Genomic DNA, 11738 nt, shown 5'->3' with positions numbered 1-11738 from the left:
TAGAAAGAGAAATTAAAAAACAATCCCATTTACCATTGCAGCAAGAAAATTAAGGTACCTAGAAATAAACCTAACCAAAAAAATAAAGGACCTATTCGCAAAAAACTACAGGTCATTGTAAAAAGAAATAGAGTAAGATAGAAAAAAGTGGAAGCACATACCTTGTTCATGGATTGGAAGAATTAACATCATTAAAATGTCCATACTACCCAAGGCAATCTATAGATTCAGTGCAATCCCCATCAAAATACCAATGACATACTTCACAGAACTAGAATAAATACTTCAAAAGTTCATATGGAACCAAAAAAAATCTCGAATAGCCACCGCAATCTTGAAAAAGAAGAACAAAGTAGGAGGGATCACATTACCAGATTTCAGGTTATAATACAAAGCCAATGTAAGCAAGACAGCCTGGTACTGGCACAAGAACAGGCACATAGACCAGTGGAACAGAACCGAGAACCCATAAACGGACCCAAGGCAATATGCTCAATTAATATTTGACAAAGGTGGCAAGAGCATACAGTGGAGTAAAGACAGCCTCTTTAATACATGGTGTAGGGAAAATGGGACAGTTACATGCAAAAAATATGAAACTAGACCATCAACTTACACGATACTCAAGAATAAACTCAAAATGGATAAAAGACTTAAATGTGACTCATGAATCCATAAAATCCTAGAAGAAACTGTAGGCAACAAAATTTCAGACATCATACGCAGCAGAATTTTCACTGGTACATCCCCTAAGGCAACAGAAACAAAGGAGAAAATGAACACACGGGACTACATCAAACTCAAAAGCTTCTGCACATCAAAAGATACAATCGTCAAAATGGAAAGGCAACCCACTGTATGGGAGAGCATAATTGCCAATGATATATCAGATAAGGGGTTAATTTCCAATATATAGAGAGTGCTCCTACAACTCAACAAAAGGAAGACAAAGAACCCAATTAAAAAATGGGCAGAGGAACTAAATAGACACCTCTGCAAACTGGACATACAAATGGCTAAGAGACAATGAAGAAATGCTCAACATCACTAATCATCAGAGAGATGCAAATTAAAATAACAATGACCAGAATGGCCACCATCAACAAATCATCAAACAACAAGTGTTGGCAAGGGTGTGGAGAAAAGGGGACTCTGGCTGGTGCGAATGCAGACTGGTGCAGCCACTATGGAAAACAATAAGGTGTTACCTCAAAAAATTAAAAATTGAACTTTCATTTACCCCAGTGATCCCACTGCTAGAAATATACCCTGAGAAGCCTGAAACACCAATCAAATAGCTAAGATCTGGAAACAGCCCAAATGTCCATCTGTAGACAAATAGATAAAAAAGCTGTGGTACATATACACAATGGAGTATAATGCAGCTGTAAGAAAGATCTTTTATCCTTTTTTTTTTAAAGGAAGCTCTTTATTCAGATAGAGTGGGAGGGAGAGAGAGGAAGAGAGAGAGAGAGAAACAGCGACCTGAAAGGGACACATCGAGTGGCTGCCACCTGCACGACCCAACCAGGGCCGGGGACAAACTGCAACTGAGGTACATGCCCTTAGCGGGAACTGAACCCGGGTCTTTCTGGACCACGGGCTGATGCTTTAACAACTGAGCCAAACCAGCCAGGGCAAGATCTTTTATCCTTTGAGATGACATGGAGGGACCTGGAAAGTATTATCCTAAGTGAAACAAGCCAGAGAAAGACAAGTATCATATGATTTCACTTATTTGTGGAATATAATGAACATAACAATCTGAGGAATGGGGTAGTCCCAGAGACATGGAAGTGGGGTACAGACTGACAACCCCCAAAAGAGTAGGTTTTGGGGGAGAGATAAGCCACAGAACTTATATGCATATATGCATGAACAATGGACATAGACAACAAAGCTGGGACAGGATGGGGAGGGGGGATCAGTGGGGGAAAAAGGAGAAACATCTATAAAAATAATTAATAAAAATTTAAAAAATCACAGCATTCTGACACCTGGACCTAACTATTTTGCATATTGCATTAATTAAAAGCAAAGAGAAAGACACTGACTTCAAAACTCCACATATTATTTCGAGAGACACTGTGCTAAGTTCCAAGTGTACTACAATATAGAAGATCACACAAGTTCAGTTTTTCTTGATCTGAATGGTCTTTTTAATAGACTCTTTCCATAACCAGAATATATCACTCAATTTGCCAAATTTATCTTAGCCAAGAGAGGTGTTTCCTTATCATCCTCTCATATATATAAAACATTTTTATGTAACTACTTTTAAAATTTTGAAAACCTAAGAAAAACATCTTTTTCAAAGGTAACTTAACCATCATTATTAGACATGTCATAATTACTCTCAATAACCAAGAAGGTTTATAAGGTTAATTTAATATTATAGAGGAAATAAATATCTGAGTTATAAAAGCATTTATCTTTATATATAAAGATTATACACACACACACATGCGCGCACACACAGGAGGCAGCGGCTTGAACCAAGACCAAAATCTCACAAGTAAATCTGTTAAAAATTCATCAGGTCATAAAAAAATAAATTCTTAATTGAGGCATTCAAGGCAATGGGAAGGAAAGCCAGGCATCAAATTGTAAATAGTCAAAGTACAAAGTTGATTGGTGATTGAAGTGGGAGGGTGAGTAGAGCTGTCCAGATTAAATAAAAAATCCAAAGACCAAAGTTTCTAAAATAATAATGCTAATAATTAATCAGAAATCATAGTTCATAGAAAATAAGCTCTTAGAAGAGATGCCATAGCAAAGAGAATGCAAGGTAACATGATGAAAACTAGGCATCAAATTGCAAATAATCAAAGTAGAAAACTGGAGAGCAAGTAGAGTTGGAGGGTGGTAGTTCTGTGGCAAAAGACTAAACAGATAATCCAAGAGCAAAGTTTTTAGTAAATCTGCTAAAATTAATCAGGAATCATACATAGATCATAGAAAATAAGGCCTCAGATGAAATATCATAGTAAGCACATGCACCATAATGTGTGTGTGGGGAGGGGGGGGTCACCGATGGCAAAACAATTAATGTAGAGAGCCAGAAAGAGAAAACTGGGTAGGTGAATGCATTGGCGGGTCTGTGGCAATATAAAACTAAATAATCCAAAGTCACAAAGAAGCTTAGAAAACATTTTAGGTAATAATGGAACAGAGGCACAAGAGATTGATGAAAATAGACTTTTGCAATGAAGTCAGTTCTCCATCCTCACTTTCCACAAGTTACCTGTCACAACACTGCTGATTTATTCTAAGGGTAAACTGACAAAGAAGATCCCTTGGCCAAGTTATATTTAAGAGACAGAATTTTCAGCTTTTTGCTGGTAAATACCCCTTACCACCCTTTCCCACATGTTTGGCAATATTTATATTTAGTTTTTCTAATATTTATAATTTTTTTGGAGACCAGACACCATACACACAAATTTAGGTATGGGAAAACACAAGATGGGCTGAATCATGGGAGTGTTCCTCAGGCTCCCATTCTTTTCAGGAAGTTATCAAGTCACCTTCCTTTTACATTAAATCATAATAATCAATGTTTCAGAATGGTTCACATTTATTAGGACAGAAAAATAAATGACATGGAGGTGGAGGTAAAAGATATCGTGTCATTTAGTTCACCTCATTTATCATGCACTCTTCTGACCACAGATGGTCCAGGAGTTTATTCCTGCAATAAGCTTTTTTCTGTCAACTATATTATGGAGGGCAAGTCTTTAAGCTATGAAAGGGAAGGCTTGTGTATTCCTGGTGACATCTGCATCATTAAGAAGGACTCTTAAGCCACTGGGATTTCCCTGCTTGCCTTTCCCTATACTCCTAAAGAAAATTTATCTTCCCATGAGAAACCTACTAATCTGGTGGCTGGCTGAGTGCAGCTGGGTACCAGATGGAGACAAGTATAAACCATTCAATTTCTTCATGTTTCACACCCTTATTCAATGTGGATGATCATTTTGATCTCTACAAAACAATTACTGAAAGTGATGTGAGAAACATGGCAGTAAGAGAGGTCCTACTAGTCTCTCCCTTGAAGTTATAATAAATTGAACAGCTATAATTTAACAAAGGATCGCCTGCTCAACACAAAAACACAACTGACAGATCCACGCATTTAAACATCTGAAGTGGGCAAATGGGAAAATAGGGTGGGATGGGGGGGTAGAGATGGGCGCTACAGACTCAGTCCAGAGCTCAATTCAGGCAAAGGGGAAGCAGAACACAAATCAGATTGCAGCATACACCCTCTGCAGCCCTGAGGAGCAGAGAAGTAGAATAAGCATTCCTCCTTGAGTGGTCAGCACATACTGAACCCAGTGGCCGATGCAGAGATGGAACACAGAGGTGTGGCAGCTGTGGTCTAGCAGCCACCACAGTCAGGCAGAAAACAAATTCACTGAGCCTGGCCACTTCCCCTCACCCTCCCAGAGCTAGCAGTAAATCCCAGAATAATCTGTAGCAGTGAGTATTGGGTTACAGAGCACACTATCTGAAGCCCTGAGAACTGGAGAGGCAGAAGCATTCCTCCCTTAGTGGCAGGAGAGCACAATGTAGCTAATCCCATTTACAGACGGGGAGGGAGATACAGAGGACAGGCAGCTGAGGTCTGGCAACCACCATTACTGGGAGGAGAACAAACCAAGAATTCAGGAGCCAGCTTCTCTTAACTCACCCTGCCCTTTGTTGAATTTTCTTCCCTTCATCGAATCCATTTTAAAGGGTCCACTAAAAACTTTAAAGAGACTCGTTCCAGTATTTGTTAAGCAAAAGGCAATTTATCAGACCTGTGGAATCTGGGCAAGGGCTGATGCAATCCTGTTATTCTTTTCTTTGAGAAAGTTTTGGAGCATTGATCCCAAACTAAATATTACACCACCATTCTCTCCTGAGCTCTGGACAAACTCTTCTATTTTCTGTATTATATAAAGGGCATTAATTAGGTTTTTTGTTCTATTGATTTTTTTTTTTTTTTAGTTTATTTGAAGTAAACAAATGCACAAATTTCTAAAAAGATAATTGTTAGAATAGTCTTTTCTTCTAACATGTCAAACCATTAAATCACTTTAGAAGGAGATGTGTAATATGAACTCCACTTTCTTTAACCAATGTATAATCAATGATTACTAGGCAACTATGGTGATTTATCTATCAATTCCCAACAAGAGATGGAAGTAAAAAGAAAGTGTTCTTTGAAGAACCCATCACATTATGGCAATACAGGTTTAATTTTCTTAAGTAAATACTAATGATAGTATAATTAATTTCTGTTCCATGTGTCAAACAATACCAGCAGGAATTTTTTTCCTAGTCTCGTGTATAGTAATACTGATATCCAGCAAAAATAGCTTAGTACTTTGTCTGAGATTGACAAGATGGAATCTACAAACAAAATGAACAAGCAGAACAGAAACATTCTCATAGATACAGAGAACATTTTGTTGGTTGCCAGATGGGAGGAGGGTTGAGGGAATGGGTGAAATAGGTGAAGGGATTAAGAAGTACAAAATCATTGCTAGACTGACAAACCTCAAAGGGAAAGGGGTTGGGGGGTGGGAAGAAATAAACCAAAGAACTTATATGCATAACCAATGGACACAGACAACAGTGTGGGAAAAGGCGGGAGGAGGGTGGGAGTGGGGAGGAGGGAGTCAATGGGGGAAAAATGAGGAACATCTGTAATACATTCAACAATAAAGATTTAAAAATTAAAAAATAATAATAATATGATGAAACTACAGGCCAATATCCCTGATGAACACAGATGCCAAAATCTTTAACAAAATATTGGCAAATCAGATCCAGCAATACATCAAAAAATTATTCACCATGACCAAGTAGAATTCATCCCAGGGATGCAAGGCTGGTACAATATTCGCAAATCAATAAATGTGATATACCACATGAACAAAATGAAAGATAAAAACCATACGGTCATATCAACAGAAGCTGAAAAAGCATTTGACAAAATCTAGTACCTACTCCTGATAAAAAAAGCTCAGCAATAGAGGGAATAGAGGGATCATATCTCAATATAATAAAGGCCGTATATGAAAAACCTACAGCCAACATCATACTCAATGGGGGAAAATTAAAAATATTTCCCTTAAGAACGGGAACAAGACAGGGATGTCTACTTTTGCGACTCTTATTTAACATTGTACTGGAAGTCTTAGCCACAGCAATAAGGCATAAAGAAAAAATAAAAGGGATCCAAATAGGAAAGGAGGAAGTAACTGTCATTATTTGCAGATGACATGATATTGTACACAGAAAAACCTAAAGACTCCATCAAAAATCTACTAGACTTAATAAATTAATTTGGCAAAGTAGCAAGATACAAAATTAACATCAAGAAATCAACAGCATTCTTATACACCAACAATGAACTCACAGAAAGAAAAACTAAAAAAATCCCAATTACAATTGCAGCAAAAAAATTAAGATACCTAGGAATAAATGTAACCAACGAAGTAAAGGATCTCTTCACAGAAAACTATAGGTCATTGAAAAAAGAAATAGAAGAAGATATAAAAAAATGGAAGCATATACCATGTTCATTTTTTGAAAGAATTAACATCATTAAAATGTCCATACTACCCAAAGCTATTTATATATTCAATGCAATTCCCATCAAAATGCCAACAATATATTTCACAGAACTAGAACAAATACTCCAAAAATTTATATGGAACCAAATGAGGTCCCGAATAGCCACAGCAATTTTGGGGAAAAACGTAGGAGAAATCATAATATCATATATCAGGTTATGCTATAAACCCACTGTAATCAAAACAGCAAGGTACTGGCACAAGAACAGGCACATAGATCAATGGAACAGAATAGAGGACCCAGAAATTGACCCAAGACAATATGCTCAATGAATATTTAACAAAGGTGACAAAAGCATACAATGGAGTAAAGACAGTCTCTTCAATAAGCGGTGTTGGGAAAATTGGACAGCTACATGAAAAAAAAAATGAAACTAGACCACCAATTTGAACCATACAAAGAATAAACTCAAAATGGATAAAAGACTTAAATGTGACTCATAAATCCAAAAAAATCCTAGAAGAAATGTAGGCAACAAAATTTCAGACATTATATGCAGATGTTTCACTGATACAATGCGCAGGGCAAGAGAAACAAAGATAAAATTGAACACATGGGACTACATCAAACTAAAAGGCTCTGCACAGCAAAAGAAACAACCATCAAAATGGAAAGGGAACTCACTATATGGGAGAGCGTAATTGCCAATGATACATCAGATAAAGGGTTAATTTCCAACATATATGGAGTGCTCATACAATTCAACAAATGAAAGACAAAGAACCCAATTAAAAAAATAGGCAGAGGACCTAAATAGACACCTCTCCAAAAAAAAACATACAAATGGCAAAGAGACACATGAAAAAATGCTTAATGTCACTAATCATCAGAAAGATGCAAATTAAAACAACTATGAGGTATCACCTCACACCTGCCAGAATGGCTGCTGTCAACAAATCATCAAACAACAAGTGCTGGCGAGAGTGTGGACAAAAGGGGACTCTAGTACACTGATGGTGGGAATGCAGACTGGTGCAGCCACTATGGAAAACACTATGGTGTTTCCTCAAAAAATTAAAAATGGAACTGCCACTTGACCTAGTGATCCCACTTCTAGGAATATACCCTAAGGAGCCTGAAACACCAATTAGAAAGAATATATGTACCCTTATGTTAATAGCAGCACTATTTACAATTGCTAAGATCTGGAAACGGTTCAAGTGTCCATCAGTAGATGAGTGGATACAAAAGCTCTTGTACATATACACAATGGAATACTATGCAGCTGTAAGAAAGAAAGATCTCTTATCCTTTGATATGCCATGGGGGAACCTGGAGAGCATTATCTAAGCGAAATAAGCCAATCAGAGAAAGACAAAGACCCATGATCTCACTTATTTATGGAATATAATGAACAAAATAAGCTGATGAACAAAATAGACCCAGAGACATAGGAAGGAGTATGGCTCAAACTGACAGACCTCAGAGGAGGGAGGCGGGGGGTATGGATGAGAAAAATCAAAAAACTTATATGCATGTATGCATAACCAGTGGACATAGACAACAATGCTGGAGGGGGGGGAGGCAGGATAGAAAGGGTGTCTAGTGGGGGAAAAGGAGAAATATCTGTAACAAAAATAAATTAATAAAAATTGAAATAAATAAGCTTTATGCTCTTCTTTGGAAATAAATAAAATATGTAAATTTGTGTTAACACAGAGAAAATCATCTGGAAAAATACACAAAATTCCCAATGACAGGAGTTTAAAATTTTTTCTATATAAGTTTTTACTGTTTGACCATTCGCTATACTGGTTTCATTGCATCATGTGGTTTAATGGAGGGCTAGAAAGTTCCACAACCCATTTCCCCCACTAAAACAATAAAGAACAAACACAGACCAACAAAAATAGCTTATGAAAAGCTTTTAACTATACTGTGTGAGCTTCAAAAATCAAAACAAAACAAAACAAAAAAACCCTGCAGAGCTCTATAAAATAGAAAAGCATAGCAAGCTTTTTCCTGCATCACCCCATGTTCCAGTACACAGCAGCTCAACACCAGGAGCAATCTCCTCAGAGGAATCTCACCCCATAAGAAACATGGGAGCAGGAGAACCCCAGCAAAGCTCACTTAGCAGCCTTGGCTACCTAGGATTCCCACTGTCTTTACCAACGCCTATCCTAGACGACACAGCTGCTCAGAGTCCCCACCACTGCGTCTCCTCCTGGAGCTGATGTGACAGTGAGACCTGCCAACATGGGTTCCTGTCACTGATGTGCCCCATTCTCTGGGATCAGTACAATAAGTGCCTTGCTATGTGCAGGGCCAGATCTGCTGCTGCTATGAGCTCCACCCTCAGTCCCAAATTACCATTACCATTACTGGGACAGCCATTGCTGTTCAGAGTCCTGCCCTCTGAGTTCCAAGTCACACAGTGATTTGCATTACTGAGGTCACTCTACCACTGCTCTGAGCCCCATCCCCTGCGTCCCATGTCTAAGCTCTGACCTCCAGTCCTGGGGGCCACACTGCTGCTGCTCTACAACCTGCCTAAGTGCCAACAGATGGCTTTAACTGGCCACCACTGGGATTGTGATGCTGCTGTTCAGCAACTGCCTCCTGGGGCCAGAGTTCGGACTCTGACAGAACATCCACAGGCTGGCACCCTATCCACTGTGCCCATCACTACTGCATCCTGTCACCCCAGAACTAGTGCTGCTGCTGCTGCATTCCATCCCCTTACCTCTTGCACAACTCACTGTAACATGCCCCAGACCCAGATCCCCAGTTCCACAGATCTGTACTTGCCAGGACCCTGGACACCAACATCATTACTATAGCATGTGCACTCCTGTGACCCAGGCACTGAAACCAGGACCCTGGCTTTGCTACCGCTCTGAGTTCCAGCATGCCAAACCAGTGACAACAGGGATCTAGTTTAGAATTTCTTATCACAGGCAAAAAAGGGGAACAGGAAGACCTCAGAAGCCTTCATCTCTGAGGATCCTGATAGTTCTACCACCAACAGAACATACACATTCTTGAACATTTAGGCATGAAACAAATCTCTCCACAGACATTTAGACAGAAGCAAATGTCAAGCACCTTTGGCATGGACCAAATGTCTCCATAGATGTTTGGACAGGACCCAATGTCCTGCAAAGATAGTAAGTCCTTACCTATAAACTATTATTTTGAATGTAAATTATTCCTAATTCTCTAATTAAGCCATAGAGAGTGGTAAAACAGATAAAAGCAAGAACCAGCTATATGTTGCCTGAATGAACTTTACTTAAAATTTAAAGATACTCATAGGATGAAAATAAAAGAATGAAAAAAGACATCCCAGAAAAAAATGGAAACAGAGAGCAAGGGTATCTTATTTCAGACAAAACAGACATTAAGGCAAAAGATGTAACAAGACATAAAAAGGTCATTATGTAAAAAAAAATGGAGTTAATTCATTAAGAAGATATAGCAATTGTAAATATATAAGTGCCAATATTGGAGCACCCAAATACATTAAACAGTAACATATCGAAAGGCAAAAATAGACAGCAATGAAGTAATAGTGAACTTAAATACTCCACTTTTAACAATAAATAGATTATCCATGAAAAAAATCAATAAGGAAATAACGGGCTTGTACTACATGTCATACTATTAAATCCTAACAAATACATATGGAACATTACATCAGCAGTATCAGAATACACATTTTTCACTAGTCCACATAGAATATTCTCCAGGAGAGATCACATGCTATGTCACAAAACAGTATTAACACATTTAAGAAGATTTAAATCATAGCAAACATCTTTTCAACCACAATAGTATGGCACTAAAAATCAATTACAAACAGAATATTGGCAAATTCACAAATATTTTAAAATTAAATAAGAAACTCCTGAAAGATAAACTGATGAAAGTATAAATCAAAAGAAAAATCAAGCCCAGCAGGTGTGGCTCAGTGGTTGAGTGTTGACCCATGCACCAAAAGAAAAATTTAAAAAATATTATGAGACAAATGAAAATGAAAACATAATCATACCAAAAGTTATATAATTTAGCAAAATAATTTCTCAGTGGGAATTCTGTATAATAAATGTCTATGTTAAGAAAAATGTCTTAAATAAACAAGTTAACTTCACAAATGAAAGGACTAAAAGGGGAAGACCAAACAAAGCCAGATGTTAGCAAAGAAGTAAAAAAATATATAACTAAAATGAAATATAGGAAATAAAATGACAATGAAAAGATCAACTAAACTGAGATAATTTTTTTTAAAGATAAAATTGATAAACCATTAGCTAAACTAAGAAAAAGAGGCAGATTCCAATTATAAATTAAAAACAAAATAGGAGACATTGAAAGTGATACCACTACTGTGAACAATATACACTGATGAATTAAATAATTTAGAAGAAATGGATAAATGCTAACAGGGAATAGACTGACGAATCTCACAGGGAAAGGCAGGGGTGGGGTGTAGAATGAGATTAGCCAAAGAATTTATACGCATATATGCATAACCAATGGACACAGACAATAGTGCAGTAAAGGCATGGGGGGAGGGGCAGGAACATGGTAGAGGATATCAATGGTGGGAAAGAGAGAAACATCTGTAATACTTTCAATAATAAAGATAATATTTTTTAAATCCTAGAACAACACCATAACAAGATAAAATCATAAGGTAATAGAAAATCTGAACAGCCCAATAAGTGGATTAAGTGGATTAAGTCACTAATCAGAATTTTCCCAGCAAATAAAAGCCCATGAACTGATATCTTCACAGGTACATTCTACCATTTTTAAAAAATTAGTATAAGTCTTTCTCAAAATGTTTTTATTTAATTAATTTATTTTTCTTACAGATGTTTCTCCTTTGCCCCCCTCTGATACACCCCCTCCTCCCGGCCCTGTCCCCAGCTTTGTTGTCCATGTCCATTATTCATGCATACATGCAAATAAGTTCTGTGCCTTATCTCTCTCCCCCACACCCTCTTCTGGGGATTATCAGTCTGTACCCCACTTTCACGTCTCTGGGACTACCCTGTTCCTCAGACTGTTATGTTCATTATATTTCACAGATAAGTGAAATCATGTGATATTTGTCTTTCTCTGATTGGCTTGTTTTGCTTAAGATAATACTCTCCAGGTCC

Source organism: Molossus molossus, unplaced genomic scaffold (assembly GCF_014108415.1).
Source record: "Molossus molossus isolate mMolMol1 unplaced genomic scaffold, mMolMol1.p scaffold_m16_p_1, whole genome shotgun sequence".
Classification (NCBI taxonomy): Eukaryota; Metazoa; Chordata; class Mammalia; order Chiroptera; family Molossidae; genus Molossus; species Molossus molossus.
This window is presented reverse-complemented; position numbering follows the sequence as displayed.